Source organism: Eumetopias jubatus, unplaced genomic scaffold (assembly GCF_037043125.1).
Source record: "Eumetopias jubatus isolate StellerSeaLion01/CBP00866 unplaced genomic scaffold, mEumJub1_p1.0 scaffold_9, whole genome shotgun sequence".
NCBI lineage: Eukaryota > Metazoa > Chordata > Mammalia > Carnivora > Otariidae > Eumetopias > Eumetopias jubatus.
Window position 1 is genome coordinate 55,862,789 of NW_028274815.1, and position 17,304 is coordinate 55,880,092.

Below are 17,304 nucleotides of genomic sequence, written 5' to 3' on the forward strand. Positions count from 1 at the left end.
TAAAGATCCTTCCTATTTTATTTTCTCTTCTTTCTTCCCAGTGAGAGAGTACTGGTGAACGCACTTCAGAAATAAGTGAACCAAGAAGATACCAGTTACTAGGTTTCTTCTTAACCTGGTACAAAAGAAAGGTGTCAGAGTTGAAAAACCTGGCTGGTTCAGGTCCCAGGGTTTTCCCACATATACCCGGTCAGACCTCAGGCAATTCTCACCCATAAAATGGAGACATAGAGAGCTACCCTGCTAGAAACTAAGTTAGATAGACACATTTCATAGACTGAAAAATTGTTATTTTTAGGAGATGTTTCCTTCCCATTACCCAGCATTGTATGTGGCTTAGAGTAGGTGTTCAATAAACATTTGTTAAACAAAGGAAGATCAGAACCAGAGAGCCACGTGTCTCTGCCACATTAAATCCCAATTCAGAAGACTTCCTCTGAGAGGTTCAGAATTGTCAGGGCTGAGCCCCGTGGAAGAAGGTTTACTCAGGTAAACACGCCTCTATGTCTTTGGGTTAGAACTGGAAAAGTTACATCCAGCTTCACATCAAAATAAACACCACTGTCAGCCTTATGGGGAAGCAGGACCATGGGGGGCAAAGAAGAGACTAAAGGTACCAGTCTTGAGAACCAAGCCGATGGCCCTCAACTCCTGCACCCCAGGTCACAAGCCGAGAAATGGCAGGGTCATCGCCGTCATTCTGCTCCTCTGAAATAGGAACCTGGATTAGCTCCGGCTGGCTGAAGCTCAACCCAGATAAGTCCAGAGCAATGCTGATAGGCAGCGGGAAGGAATTTGAGGAAGTGACAAGAAATGCCACGTCATCCACCATAAAGAAAGCTTTCCCACAAAGTGGCCTGGGAGGTGGCTTCGCAGCGACTGGTGCTCAGAAAAATGCAGATAAACGCAGAAGTCTTTCTAGCAGCAGGATAGAGAGCCAGCCACAAACAATTCATGTCCTTGCCACATCCTTCAGTGACGGCTAGGAGGAAAGCAAGCACTCCCCGCCCACATTCCCCCTGGTGCAGCCCAGAATGAGGAGCCCTGAGCGGAGAGTCCCGGGCACCCGCTGGCTACAGGGGGCTGGGACACCCACCGGAGGCAGCGGACCCCCCTCTGCTCATCTCTAATGTATCAGAGAATCCCTGGCAATCCTGAGGACGTGATTTTTAACGAAGATTCTAGGTTACAGCCTTTCTGTCCCAGGGAAGGGTAGGTGCCCTGTCAGAAATAAACTCTTCCTAATTTCATTCACCAAGTAATGGGCATCATAATAATCTGCTATGGCATCCGTCATTGCAGAGATTTCCAGTTTCTTCGCAAAATTTTCACAGAAAAGTGGAAGTCAGCAAGCAGTTATTCTCCGAAGAAATTCACGAGGAAGAAAAGGGGGGGGGGAGGTGGCTAGCAAAGAAGACCGGGGAGAGTGGAACTCTTCTGTCATGGTTTTCTGAAAGACAGCATGACATTCCCTATTGGTTATAGATGGTATGGCTTTCTTTACTTACATTTTAAAATTTCGTTCAGTGGACCTGTTCTCACAAAAAAAATGGATCCAAAGCTGCCCTGATACCTTCACAAGGAAATCTGTACTTTGAAAAATAGAACAAAGGTCCTACATTTTTAGAATATTTTTAGAAAAAATATAGTCTGTATTATTAAATAATACCAATGACTACTTAAAAGGGCACGTTGGACAAGATCTTGGATACCTATTCTATAAATCCCATAGCCAGTGTTCTAAACCTCTCTGAAGGAAATTCTGCCCTAGGTTCTGCAATCTCAAATTGTCCCAAACTTCAACCTAGACAGAAACCTCTAGTCCTGAGTTGCTAGCATCCCAGAGGTCTCATAAGGGCCACAGTTGTCAGCAGACCCGATTTGCATCCTAGAAGGCCAGGGAAATATTCCAGTACAGTACATTGTTACTCAGAACCCTCTGAGAACACACCAAATAGGAGATGATTAGAATTACATTTACTTACTCTCACATATTAGCATTAAATTATTAGTTGTATTAGTGGCTTACATTTACATTAAACTTGCAAATTATATAGACCCTTATTTCCATTCTATGAGCATCTCAATTTTTTCCCCTGCATGCATATCTAATCATTTGCTTACCTCTTATCACTCCGGGAACCTACAGTTTTTAATTCCATGGATTTCTACAGGGCAAGAATCTAGGCCACCGTTTATGCACAGAAATCAATTCATCCATCACTACACTATGCATCAAAACAACATTTTAAGAGCAAAAGTTGAAGCCAGTGGCATTAAGCCAAAGCACCTCTCCTCACAAGGAAAATGCAGTGGGATTTTTAAGAGCAAAAAGGATAGGTCACCAAGGCTTTATGCCTCACCAAGAAATGGGGAATCCTTAATGGCCCAGAGTTTCTTGATTCAAATCTGGGTTTTAAGACTGGGTGCCCAAAGAAAAGCGCTGATTGTCACATCCCCCAGTGTACTTCTGCAGTATCCCATGTAAATATATCCACCAGGTCAAATTTTCTCTCTCCTTGCCCCCGGTGAAATCACTAACCAATGATATTTTCATGTTTTTACTTAGAATCTGAAAGAGCATTTTTGCACCATGGTGCATTTTTACAAAGATCTGCATCTCTGAAACACAGTATTATATTAACATGATAGTTTCAAAAGAAATCATGTTACTAAATATTGTAAATCATAGAAACGTCATTGGCTTCTTCTAAAATTGTATTCAATCGGCTAACTACACCATTCACAAGTTATAACAATCTATGCAAATGTACATTAAAGCCACAAGAAGTTCCCCCCCCCCATATCCTTTTCCCACAGGCCAAATAAAGGTGAATTAAGAAAATCTGGCAAAGGGTACACAGGGCTATTGCCATTTCCCACAGCAAATAGGGTATTCTCCTCTGGGAATAAAACATTTTCTTTAAACTACTGTTTATAACCCTTATCAGCTCAACAGCAATAGAGCCATCAAGTCCAATCTCTTGTGGAAAAAAGTCAAGGTCAACAAGTACTTGCATTTTTGTTTATCTTTAGCTGCAATTGCTACTGACATTCAATTGGGTAATAAACATGAGGTCTGTCAAATGTTCCCAATGAACAGGTGATCCAAAAGCTATCTCAGAACAAGGCCATTGCCAGGTAATCAAACAATCCTGTTATTACAATTATGATTTGAGTACATTTATTTATAGATGCAAACATCAGTCAATCCTGAACGAATATTGCCCTACCATTCCCACCACAGGGCAATAGGATTGAGGAAGTACAGGAGGGCCCTTACTTGAACTACTTGCCAACAACAATGTGTGTGCTCCCACGAGCACAGCACTATCCAAAGGAACAGCTTTCTCCCCTTACCTATTCTCTTTAAAGGCAATTTTGTGTAGCTCAATACAGCCATGTCCTTTACTATGCCGCCCAGGTTCCTGGAGCCCAGTTGCTTCTCTCTGCCTGAAAACCAATTCTACGGTTATGTGTGTGTGTCTATTTGGAATTGTTGCATTATTCCTTTAAGCCAGCATGGTTGCTATGTTAGAAAACACTTCATTCTAACTTAGAAAAGTGCTAGGATTTGTTCAGCATGTTTAATTCTAAGGAGTCAAATAGATATTTGGAATAAAGGCCACATACTTCTTTCCAATCCATCATGAAACTCACTGATATCAACAGGAACTATGCATTTGGATCCGGGCAGCACCTGGCTCCATGCCATCTTCGACTTACAGATTAAAAAGAGAATCCCTGTTCCAGCTGCAAAGTAAGACACGTTAAACCTACCGCGTCCATTTGAAATATGAAAATTAAATCTAAGGACCATGGCCACTATCTAAGACGATGACTCTGACCCACATAGTGCAAACCTATTGTCTCCACTTCGGTTATGAAAAATGAGCCTAAGGAGCATGCTTGGAGCCTAAAAGTAATGATTACACCTCTTGCTATGTAGCTTTTATTAACATTCTATCATTGAGCAAAACAATTAGTGTTTTCCAAAGCCGACTCCTTTCCTATCAATAGCATCGGGACATCTGGAATCGAAGTAAAGGACAATCTTTCTAAAAATACACAAACCCACATCCTGGGAAAGAAAGTGAAAACTGAAAATGAACAAAAAAATTCTAGACACACAAAATGAAGTACACTAATTTTAAGGACAACGTTCAACGTAGACATACTAAGTACCAGGTGACAGTGTTGTTAGTCTAAACAAATACTGTTTCAGTATAAAAAATTATCCTTCACTCTCTAGTATTCTGGCAAAAAGCAAACGTAGCCAGAGTTATATCAGCAGCCCAAGAGTGTACTATTTCCAGCCCTGGAGTCTCTTAAGTTTTGGGCAGGTGATTTGAAGATTCTACATAAACAGAAACATTAGCAGCCCGGGAAGGAGAAGGGGCTGAAGCACAGGAGGGTGAGAATCTAGTGGGAGACCATGAACACCAAGGCCCGTGTAACAAAACATCTACTCTGCAAATACTCAGGAAATGTTCATCAATCAGCTGTCAAGCAAAGGCGGAAGTCACCTCATTTTCAGAGCAGTAAACTGATGAAATGAGTCATGGAATTCCCAGGATAGCTTCGCTGGTCTCTTCCTTTCCACCCAGCCCCCTGGTCCCCATGGAGCCAGGGCCCTCCCCGAAGGAAAGCAGTGAGCAGAGAGAGAGTGGTGGCCGGACTTCCGTGGGCAACCCTCAGGAAGGGGTAGGAGAAGTGTTGCTTCTGCCCAGCCAGGGTGTGAGGAACAAGCCATAGGCAGCAATGGCCAGCCATATTGTCCCCATATCTGGAGAGGTGAAGTTACACTCCAGAAAACAGTGAGCCCTCCAGAAGGGACCTGTGGTGTAGGCAGCAGTATTCTGAGACCTTGGCATCAACCCAGACCGTTCCAAACCCACCACCCCTGGCGTCCCCTCAGTCTCTTGGTCTGGTCCAGTCTCCTTCTCCAAAGCTCTCCTCTCCAGTGCCTTCACTCTGCCTTGTCACGTCCTCAACATTTCAGAATAACTGCAGCGCGACACCAGCCTTCCCCTGCATCTGTTCCTCCTTCACACAGCTCTGCCATGACTCCCCAAGGCCTCCCAAGCAAACTCCCAATTCCTTGGGACGACAGATAATGATCCTTCACGGTCTGGTCCCTGCTGCCTCTGGCCTTCCCCTCAGACTTTCCTCTCCCACACCCTGTTCTCTGCTCCTGCTGAAGCACACACAAAGCCTCCAAGAGTCATGCTCTCATTTTCTTCCTCACCTTCACACCAACTAATTTCTTTGCCTCACATGTCCCTCTACTTCACCGGCCTCAAGTTCCCATCACAGACTCACCCCCTTGGGGGAGCTAGCTGGAAGACTGGGAATGGAAAGCAGATTGCTGCTAGGGCCAGCTCTGGAGATGGGAGTGCCATGTGGAGAGTGACCCACATCCAAGTCCCATTCCGGCTCCATGAGACAGGGTGCTGTGATGGAGTAAGGACAGGGAGAGGCCACACCTCTGCCAAGTACCTGCTTCCTTTTTTGCCAGTTGGTTAGGGGCCATTCCTCTACTTCCAAAGCACACTGGGCCTACCCAGTCACGAGCCTTAACCTACTATATGTGAACTGCCTGCCCGGCCGCTGGACCGTCAGTCAGCTTCTCGGTTCCAGGAACAGCCTCTTCACTCTGAGTTCTCACATTTAGCACTGGGCTGGCACATAGGAGACGTTCAGTGAATACTCATTAAGTTAGGGCATGGTGCTATATCTGTCCTTCCTCCATTACCTTTGAGAATATTCCTCTCGGAAGCTTTAAATTCACAGTATCAAGCAATATTTTTTATTTGTACTAAATGCATTCCTTTCACATAAGGGGATGTTCTTGGTGCTAGGATGTAGTGAACAAAATATTCACAACGCAAAGCCCCCTCTGATTGTATAGGCTGAAACCGCATTCCCTCAGAACGTCCATTTTTAAAGAGTGTGGCACCTGAATCTTCCCAAGGTGGCACCCCAGTTCTTCACCGCTCAATGAATCTCTCAGGTGCCATTAACCCTGTTTCAGGGGACAATAACCAGAACAACAAGAGCATTCTCACCTGCATCACTGGCCCCAGGGACGGGGAGAAAAGACTGGGAAATGGAGCTGGTGCACCATAAAATGGTCAGAGGAAGGAGACAGAAGAGGGGGAAAGGCATCACGAAACAACCGGCACCCCGGCCTCAGATGAAGAAAGGCCGCCATCTCTTTCAACCATGGAAATCGAGACTCGGTTAGGTGCCACGAAGTTAAAGGAAGACTGGGCTGAATATGAATCCAGGCATCCATCTAGTCAATCAGGTCAACCAAATATTTATCTGGCAGCAGCTACATCTGCAGCACAGGGCCAGGAGCTGAGGCAAGTGCAAGAGGAGCCAACTCACCGGATTCCCCGGGTGCGGACACATGTGAGAATCTCGCTCCAGTCTTCACACCAGTCAAAGGGATTCTTCTAGACAACTTCCGTGGACTCTGTCAATCTTGTAACTAATTATATTTCACTCTTCATTTTGGCCGCTAGGTAGCTCAGAGCCAAACTGACTACCTCTAGCAACTGTACACCATCTTTTACAATTCATCTTGTTCTGTACTGCCCTTATGGCTGGCCTCTTGTTTGTTTTCTTTTTGTTCTCATTTCTTCACATCCTCATTTTTATCCTATTGTATACTATATACTTTTGTTAATTTCCTTAAACCCTTTCTTAGAATGAAGGAGAGAATATATAAGTACATTGTAAAATTAAGATATATACTCTTCTCCTAAAGTATCAAAATTTAAAAGGTATTAAGGTGCTATCTGTCCTGCTGTCAGAGGGGCACTCAAGGAAAGATTCAAACTCAAACAAATGAAATTTTTCAAGAGATAGCATTGATTGAATGTTAATAATCTAGCAACAAGTAAGTTCAGTATTTTCTACATTCATTCCTCAATTCCCCCTTCCTTAAAAATATACAAATTTGAAGAAAATTTAAGATTTTCTAGGTATGTTCATATTCTTTTTCTCTCCTGATGTGGAAAGAAGTAAAAGATGGGGCGCCTGGGTGGCTCAGTTGGTTAAGCGTCTGCCTTGGGCTCAGGCCAAGATCCCAGCCAGGACCAGGATCAAGCCCTGCACTGGGCTCCCTGCTCAGCAGGAAGTCTGCTTCTCCCTCTGCCTCTCCCCCCGCCCCCAACTCGTGTTCACGCTCTCGCTCTCTCTCTCAAATAAATAAATAAAATCTTAAAAAAAAAAAAAAAAAGAAGGAAAAGAAAATTCTACGTCTTTCACCCTTTGTTAGGAAATAAGATGAGCTATGTCTAGGAGGGAATGCATACGGGTTGATATTGGTAAATGGGGGAAAGCCAAAGCTAATTGTACTAATCAAACAGAATGCTTTTAGGTTAAGTAATTATGGAAAATTATCTGCAAGACTGAACTAATCCACAAAGCCAGACACTTGAGCAAAACCCAACTTACCAACTACACTTCTGGGACCAATCAATGTAAGAGGTAGACAACGCCTACCTCTTTTTAAGGAAAGTGCTTGGCATAAATTTACTGTTTGGGTTAGTTTTTGCTAGGCCAACAGCCAAAACCTCTACCACTATCCTTAATTAGTGCTAGCATTCATGGAGGAAGGAGATAGACTCAGGAGCAGGGCGGACTATCACATCCCATGGGATGGAATCATGTCTGCTGCTGGGAACAGCAGATATAAAAGCGTCCTCCCAGGGTAACACAGGGTCCTGTCTCAGCATTCATCATTCACCCTACCGTAAGGTCCCTTAAAAGATCCCAAAATGTTGCTGCCGGTCCCCACCCATCCTCTGCTAGAAGCCCGTTCTGGGCCACAGGATGGTGCCCAAGAGTAGGAGCAGGTAGAGCAGGCAATCATGTGGGCGGCATGATTTAAGGTACATCCCCAAACCCATCTACCACCAATTCTGAAAGGACTACCTGTTGAGTCTTTTCTTGAGTGCTTCTGTTAAAATGGATCTCTGGGAGTCAGGACAGGTAAGACCTCAGTGTCTATTTACATTTTGACTGAGATTGCCATGTCATTAGCCATCTGGCACCCAGAAGAAATCAGTGCTGACAGAATGTAGTGTAATCACAGTTTGAAAGCATGAGAGCGTTCCCAATCCTCTTGAATAAATAATTACCCACCCATGGCCATGTGCCCATAACTATTCTGGGCACAGGAGATTTAAAAATGAAGAAGACACAGTCCCTTCCCAGGAAGTATCCTGGGGAGGCTGATGCATGAATGGTTCACTTCAGTATATGAAAAAGGGTAAGACACAGGACACCATGACAACACAGAAGAGGTGACTTCCCCCAATCTGGGGGTTCACAGGATACGTCCTGCAGATTACACTTCAATTAAGTTCAGAAGTTTTTAACTTGGGCTACATAGGCCCTCCCCACCTAGGGGGCCCAGGGTTAGAATTCAGAAGAGCTTCCTACTTGGAAGTGGAAAGATTTACCTTTTATTTCTCACTAACCTCTAACTGAAATTAGCACTTCTTTCCAGTGCATATCTAGGTAAGTAACAAACCACAGAACCATTAGCAGGACCTGTGACTTTGTCACCAAAGGAAACCATATTTACATACAATAATATAGTTGTTACAAACATCTTAAAACATCACTTACATTCATCACTATTTCAAAAATGTGGTAGACGATAGAATCACTGCTAGACCTTGTTATTTAACACATATTTAACAGAGCACTATATCATTGTATTACAAGTTGTTTTTTTTAAACATTTTGATAGCTGAATTTCAATATAATTAGTTTCTCTTGTAGTCCAATGTGTTTTACTTTATGCATTAATAAAAATATTACACTAACAAGGCATCCGTTGACCTTGCCAGATGGCCAAACGCATCCCCTCTCCCCCAAAACGTCAGAGATCCCTGAAAAGGATGAGGAAGAGTCCGCAGCCAGGTGACTAACGGTGGAGAAAGCAATGGTGACCCCAGTGGTTCAGGCAGCAGAGGCCCTGAGTGGCCTCATGGCTATGTAGGAGGGCTGAACCAAGTTCCTGAGAGTGGGCTAGAGATCAACGCTGATCTCACAGGGCCCACAAGATGCTGAACCTCTACAGCAGTCAGAGGACCAAGGGGGAGGCGTCCCTCTGCCAGCTAGGCCAAATATCCCTCACCCTGTCTTTCAGCCAACAGCCCTGATCACAGAGTTCACCGTGTCTGGGTCACTGGCATGTTGTGAAATAAATACGCTCGCAGCTCCCTAAGAATATTCAGTATTTACAGAATATTCCACTTACATATGCTTGACGCTCATGGTAGCACACACAAACTTCCTGAGGGCAAATACTATGCCCTACTCGTTCTTAGAGCCTCATACGGAGCACCTGCCAGACGGTAAGCGCTTAATCCGTTTTTGACAACTTGACCAGATTGTATAAATTTACATTTCCCCCCCTTAAATGCAACTCTTGATAATATTTTGGCTCATCCACAAAAGCAATTACAATTCTAAATTCTTTTTATCTCCTTGGGCTACATTAAATGGATACTTCCCTAAAATTAACTTCCTCACTTCTGCCTTGCCCACAATGACATGGAGTGAAAAATCCACCACCCGGGACGATGGGTTCTCCCCTGGTTTATTTTCTCGGGTAGCAACTGAAACACGGGTTCAGCTGTGCCAGGCAGGCTGTGTGTGGCAGCCCTGGAATGCCTAGGAAGGCTGACCTGAAAAACAAGTTACTGTTTATAGCTTAAAACCCAATGTGGAATCAAGAAGGGAAAGGGAGAGAGAATTAGACAAAAGAAAGGCCTTCGTTAGAAACTGCATTAAATAATTAAATAACGACACATTAGGATCTGGGTTTTTAAAGCTCAGATCGCCATTTTTATTATTAATACGAGGCAGTAAAACCCACGTTATTATACAAGAGTGGAGTATGTTCTTCTATATGTGATGCAGTTGGGGAAAATACTTTACAGTTCCGGAAAGAAAAGAACAGAGCATTACAAACAACTAACTCTGAGTCCACCACAATAGAAAATCTATTCCACTCTCACCAAACAGCTAATGCTATTAGAGGCTTTCTCTAACTTACAGCAGACTGAGGGAAATTGAGAAGATACCTTTTTAAAAAGTTTTCGTACTTCCTGGCTGCAGAGCCAAATGATGAATTGACATGATGTCACTATTCATATAGTTCTTTACTCATTTTTTATTTAAAACTATCACGTGACTCTTGAGAGGCCAATGTAACTAATTCTAGGAAAGCCCGAGAATTGGGGTATAATTTCAGAACTTCTACAAGTCACCCCGGAGCTGGCATTTCTTAAGAGACAACCACAACAGCGACAACAACAAAATTCCATGTGACATGCACACATCCATCACATGCCACAAAACTCCAGTATCTGCACAGGTGACAATGGCAAGTGTCAGCAGCCAAGTCTACACCACTCGCAGAGTCCACTATCACACTGCAAACTAAGGGGAAAACAGAATTGTGGTTTTAAGGCCATGCTTAACAAGGATCATATCTTTTAAATTTCAAAAATTAGAGTATAAATTTGATAAGATTTCCAGACCATGAGTTCACACATAAATAAAAATGAGCAATCAACAGAAAATATAAGAAATCACCCTGTTGATGAATGCCCTGTCTCTTCCAATCGAGGGTCAGACCTATTCAAAGCCAATCACATGAGGATGGAATCAGTAAAGGTCAATCAAAGGCAGGCTGAAACTCCAACTGTCTAGCTGACCTTCAGAGCTTGTGACAAATTGCTATCAGTCAATGTCAACTAATGACAGGAGCTCTTTGGCTAATCAATTGTTCTAAAAATGATCAAGAAAACTACTCACAGGACAGCTCATTTTCACATCAATGCCTGTGAAGTATGAAAAGCTCATTTTTTGAGTTTTTAATAAGCTCATAAGTAAAGCAGTTACTTGGTAACAGAGGTCACCTTACAGAAAAAGACAGAACCTTTGTCTGCCTTTTACATATTCTTTTATTACCATATTATAGTAAAATTATGCTATGGATATGCCAGAGGGCTACATAATAAAGTACGTAACACTTCATGCACTTTTGAAACAAATACTTCTGTGTCGGAGGGAAATATATTTGGGAGTAAATAATTTCAAATGCATTTTTCAGTTGCTTAAGATGAAAAACACTGACCTCCAGCTTGCCAGCGATATTGCCTAATAGTCAGAAGACGCACTCTCTGTGAAAACCCTCACGGCCAAGGGCATGCCCCCTAAATATACAGTTACTACTTTTTAGATGACGAAGTTATTTTTCTTTGTTTTAAGATGACCTGCTTTCATGATGCTAGAAGGCAAGAAAATGGGGAACAGAAAACAGTTACTCGCATTTGATGAGTCAATAAAAGGAAAAGTGAATATATAGCATGGGGTGTTCTGGGGAAAACAATTCTCTGTCTATCCATCTCGTTCAACATGTTTGATAAGTTAATAATATGGACCTTTTGATAACAGGGATTTGCTGAGTATAATAACTTCCCCTTTCTTTTTTACACCTGACTTTTCCCATCAGGAAATCATTTTCCTCTTCTGCCTGCCACTGCATGCAAAGGCCACTCTTTAATCTGCAGACCGACATGAAATGTAACTAAAGTAACACACGGGGCTGCAGTGGTCTAAGGGCGAAGGCCTGCAGTCACAATTATATTTTACTTTTCTCTCTGAAGCGTATTAGTCAAAAAGCATTAGGGTACCATTGAAATACAAGAAGTCCCCGCAGAAGTGTAAGACTTAAGAAGTAAGTGTGAACAAACAGAAATCATTCAAGGTACCCTGACCAGCAGACAAACGCAATGAAAAAAACCCAAACAAACATTTTTTTGATTCACAGGGTTCTGAGGTTATTATAAACAACGATTTTAAAAATCAGTTGGGATTTAAAAAAAAAAATGGCAAAGAAAACTGTTTCTAAACAAGCAGCATTCACTTTGTGTTTTCATCTGAAAAACTGCAGATTACAGATTACATCCCAAACGTGAGTTGCTGCGGTAGTTTTTCAAATTAAAATATCTTCTGTGGCCTCAACCACTCTCAAGTTGTCCATAGGAAAGAAATAAAGGAGGGAGGGCAACACTTAAGCCGAGCCATAATTGGAAGTATGTGAAAAATGAAGTGTCAGTTTGGTCAATAAAGGGCAAAGGTCAAGGGGAACTGCAGCCCAAACTCTGCGAGAAATGTGCTCATTAAGACATCCAATCAGAGCGCTCCTTCCCACCTATCCCATTATTCATCGAACAGCTGACTGTTTCAAATGCCCGGCTTTGGGCTGTTATTACTTTTCTTCTTCATGTAAAAAGGCGAGCGGGTATATAAATCGTTGCTTAGTCATCTGGAACGTAAGGTGGCCCTTCCCCACCGCCCCCTCCCTGCTCCCCGCCCCCTCCCAGCCGGCTCTGCCTGCTGGCCTGCAAGCTTACAACAACGGCCTTCACATTCCCTTCAATAATAAATGGGATTGCCTTCTGCCTATAGGTTGCCTGAACTCTGACAAAAGCTGGAGGGTGGGGGGAGTGCGGGGGTGGGGGCAGAGGGGACACTGGGAGGCACTGCAACTGTTGACACGTTAGTATAAAGAAATAGCAGTGCTTTTCAATTGTTCCTCTTTAAAGAAACACCCCGGTGTTGCTTTTTTTTTTTTTTTTTGAAGTGGGAGCAAAGATACTATTGTCGAACGGATTCCTGGCCCCAGAAGAAGTTCAGAAGTGGGTTTTAGAGGTTTCAGCAATCATTAAAGCCCTTTAGAGTTGAGATGTTTTACATCAAATTTCAACATCGAAATAATACTTTTTCTTTTTCCTCACAAAAGAGGAAAATGAGACGAGCTTTAAATGGGAAATGCTCTGCAAGAGAAAGGGCCTTATTTGTTTTTTATGCTCCTATTCTCAATTCAACAAATCTTTGAGCGAAATGGTATAGGCTCTCAATACAAATTAATCATATCAATCATCATGCTCCTCTGTAAATATCTCAATCATTCCACTTAACACAAGAAGCTAGATTCTCACTCCCCGGCAGAGTATAACCCCCCTGAGGCTAACACTGATTCTGGCCTATTCCCGGCTCCATCACCCTTACAGAGACAGGGCCAGGCCCCGAACAGACACGGGGAGAAGAGACCGCAGCTTGGTAACAGAAAGAGTGTCCATCAGTGATCTGTTTCCCATTCCTCGCCACATGAAAGCACTGGAGGACACAAGCATTAGGAGCTTGGGCTCTGGAGTCACACTGTATGGGTTCAGGTCCTGACTCTACTATGGACCCGTATGTGACTCTGGGCAAGCCTCCTAACCTCTCTAAACCTTTGTGATCTTTACAAAGTGAGGGAGGGAAATAACCTACACTGACTGACAGCCCTTAATATGTTATTGTATTATTTTATTACTATCATATACTCATCTCTCTTGATGTTGAACCAAAAACAAAAAAAAAAAGGAAGATGTGCCCAAACGCAAACCATGGTCAGATGTGCCCAAACGCAAACCATGGTCAGTCATATCTAAAGCTGCTTGTGAGTTGTAGAGTGACTGCGGCAGCCCTGCTGGGAAAGAGTTCAAATACGGTGGGGAAAGGCACCAGATATGCTTGGTGTTCTCTGGCTCCAAGCCACCTGCTTCCTAGAGTAGACCCTGGATCTGGTCAGTAGGGCAGCCGTACACGATAGGATAAAAAAGACACACGAAAGGGTCATGTATCTGCCAATGTGCACCTCATCTTATTTATGAGACTCTGCCTGGGTTCATGAGAACACCCCATCCTAAAGTAGTTACAAAGCAAAGCCAAGAGACAAGATCCTCGAGCTGACTCCGACAGTTTCTTCAATATTTCTGAGCTTACTTTTTTCTCTTCCGAAATGGGAAAGGGGCAAATAATAGACAGGGATAAAATCGGAATTCAATCTCAGAGCTTTGGAAGTGCTTTGAGGAAGTTAAGGACTACACAGAATCAATGTTGCAACAACAGCTGCGGAACCCCCAACCGAATACAGATGTCAGGCCTTCCTTTTCAATGCCAACTTAAAGGAGCGCCACTATTAAAGAATCAATTTCCTGCAAGCGGCCGCAAGTGTTAATGTTACATGAAAGTAGATGCCATAGGAAAAGTTACCATGATAAACAATTTGAGTTGGGGGAAAGATGTAAATCATGAATAAACATTAAATCCCTAAAGAATAATAATCTTTAGCATCTTCTTAATTATGTATCTTTTGCATATGCTCTCTTTAGAATGCCCAGCATTGGATTTTCTGTTTTATAGTTTTATGCTTAGGTAAAAATTTGGACTAAAACTATTCCATCAGTCACAACAGCCGCTAATTTGGCAAGTCATCAGGCACTCAAAATCCCCCAAATTGCTGGAAGGCTAACTAGGAATTGTCATTGTATTTTGAAATCTGTCAGAACATTACACATTTCCTGAATGACTTTTTTTTTTTTTTTTTACTTTGAAAGTCCAAAAGAACAGGACTCAGTTGAGACACAGCCTGTTGTATGCCTACGTCATGCACAGATAAGGTTATTTAACAGACGACTAGAGCCTAGGGATTTTTCTTTCTTTTTTTTTTTTTTGTGTGTGTGTGTGTGTGTACCACAGGTGCCATAATGAAGTGGTAAAAAATGAAAAGGTATGAGGAAAAAGAAACACAGTACAAACAGTAGGTAGAGAAAGTTTTAAAATATGTATTACTCCTGTCTGTAGGGGAAACACCTCTCTGGATATGTTTTTGACAGATTGAGTTATTTCTGTCTATTGGGTATGTATAAAGACATATTTATGGATTTATAAATCTTTTGAAGAGGGCTGTTATTTATCCAGTTGACTAAAATGGACTCAAACTGTGTAAATAACTATTTAGGACACACACTATGGGCCAAATGCTGGCACAGCTTATACGTCTATGCTGCCAGAAAAGGCAGGCAGGGCAAACAAGGAAAAGCCACTGTGCACAGTTAATCCAAAGGCTGCACAAAGACCCAGCTCCACAGGTCTCAGGGATGAAAACAGGTTTAGAAGGGTCACGGTTGGCATGGAAATGCACAGACATAATGGCGGCAACACTCGCAGGCATCATTCTGCCTTTAGCAGGGGAAACAGCACACTGCCCACGAGAAGCCACAGAGAAGGGCAGGTAAGACCAAAGGAGGGCCCCCTGCATCCCAGCTCTCAAGGTGCTGGGCGGGGGGGGGGGGGGGGGGGGGGGGGGGGAGGCAGAAGGGTGGGGGGAGGGAAGTCTACACAGAAAGCTTCTTTTGGATCACGGTGGGAGTCGTTGGCTTAGTTTTTTAGTGGAGAGCCAGGAAAGAGGGCATGAGGAGAAGAATCTTAGACAAATAATCAGGAAACTGAAATTTGGGGTCTGATGCTGCACCGGGACCTCCCCAAAGTGCTCAGCGCATCCATACCTTATTTTCCTCCTCTGTCAAATGGGACCAGGATTGTTTTAGAAAGGTTCAACTGAGCTCATTCAAATGATATCATTTATGTGAAAATTCTTAAAAAAACAAAACAAAACAGAACTAGGTGGTGATCTTATATGAAAAAATACAACAGAGAAGCAATGTAAGTCAAAAACTCAGGTAATGTGAAAGATACATGTCTCCTGGTTACAATCAAATTCATTATTAAATTGGCCTTTGGAGAACACTTGTTGAAGGAAAAGGAAACATGCAAAATTCCTAATTCCTGGTTATGACGGGTCACAGGGGAAGAACCGGGACAGGGCCTTTGCCCTCTCAAAATCCTTTTATCAGATAACGTCTGAGAAAGCGTATATGCTACAACTTTAAATTCAAGTACATTTCAGCAGTTTGCAAGCCTTCAAAGCAGCAGCTAAGCTATCTGCCTGTTCCTAGACGATATATATATATATATATATATATTTTTTTTTTTTAAAGCAAAAAATGAAAAAGAAAAAGAAACAAATAAAACAAGAGGCTATGACCTCATGTCGCAATTTTGGAGTACAGGAAGAAGAATTTAGATTCCTTTTACACCTTTCTGAAAACTCATGGAAGAAGTTGAAAATAGGGCTTCATATTGAAAGTGCTGACATCACCTTAGCCCCAGCCCCGTGAGCAGCAACACCATCACATATACATACACACACTTGAAAGAGAAAAGGCCCCATGGATTTATGCTGCATATCATTTTCCAGTAAAAGTCAGAGGTCAGAGGTTACATGTTTCTGCCTCAGCTCTGAACTGGTTTACTATCCTGCGCTCCATTTTTACTACACTTAGAGTTGTGGTGGAGTCAGCAACTTTTCTTTGAACAATAAAATATCTCAGATGCTTAAAATTCTATGTGAAGAAGCTATTCCCAGTTCAAGGAGCATACATGTGCCTTAAAAAAAAATGAACTTTCCTGGTTTTGTTTTCAAATTAATGATGTCAAATTCATTTTAGACTTTGCAATTCTAATTGGTCCAGCCCAATGTATGTGAGAAAACAAAATTCTTTTGTTATCTAATGGCAATCCAACGAAACATTATCATCAAACCAGATTTTAAAGTATGCACCTACTGTGGGCTCAGAGTCAACTTCAATAAAGCCGTCTTTTTATACTCAGAGAATACGCACTTAAGCTTTGGTTGCTCTAATTGAACACAAAATTCCACTGCAGTGGGTCTCACCGAAGGCAGTACAAGACATCTGAATACTCATTCACCTTTTTGCTGAAGATTAACTTTATGTTAAAACTTTCTTTCCTACTAGTCACGGTCAGACGTGCACATCAATGGACACGCAAATACGCACACAGATATGTGCATTCAAGGAACAATACGAGCTAAATTGATCTGGCTTCTTTTCATTTCTTCCTAAGTCCCTGTAGTCTGACTTTGCGATCAAGTCGAGCACTTAAGAGATGCGGATGAGTAAATCCAGAAAAAACGGCTTCAACCCAGTGGAGAGGGAAGCCCAGCATGAGTTCCTAAGAGGCCCACTGCTTTCTAAGCATCTGAAGACACCACTGACTTGGAATCTTGGGAGATGTTTCTTCATGATCTCTTGAGAAGCCTCTTAGGGCAAGTAATAATACTACTTTTTATTTGTATCGCAGGGTATTAGTGGACATGCTCTTTATGCACATTTGAACTTCTAATCTCCTCTAAACTTGCCCTCAGTCAATTCCCCGACCCTGTTTTATGGAGGTGGCCAGGTGACAGGCAGTTAGGCAGCTGGGATGGCAGAGAAGAAGAAAGGGTCTGGAGAATAAAATAAGAGAAGCGAACTCTCCTACTCTAAGGGGCTTATGTTCTAGGGAAAACTGCAC

At 42.6% G+C, this 17,304-nt stretch overlaps 1 protein-coding gene across 3 annotated transcripts in view; it reads right to left on the bottom strand.

The window, feature by feature from the left end:
• MEIS1 (Meis homeobox 1) overlaps window positions 1-17,304 on the bottom strand; it is a 132,124-nt gene that overhangs the window by 85,627 nt on the left and 29,193 nt on the right. The window lies entirely within an intron of this gene.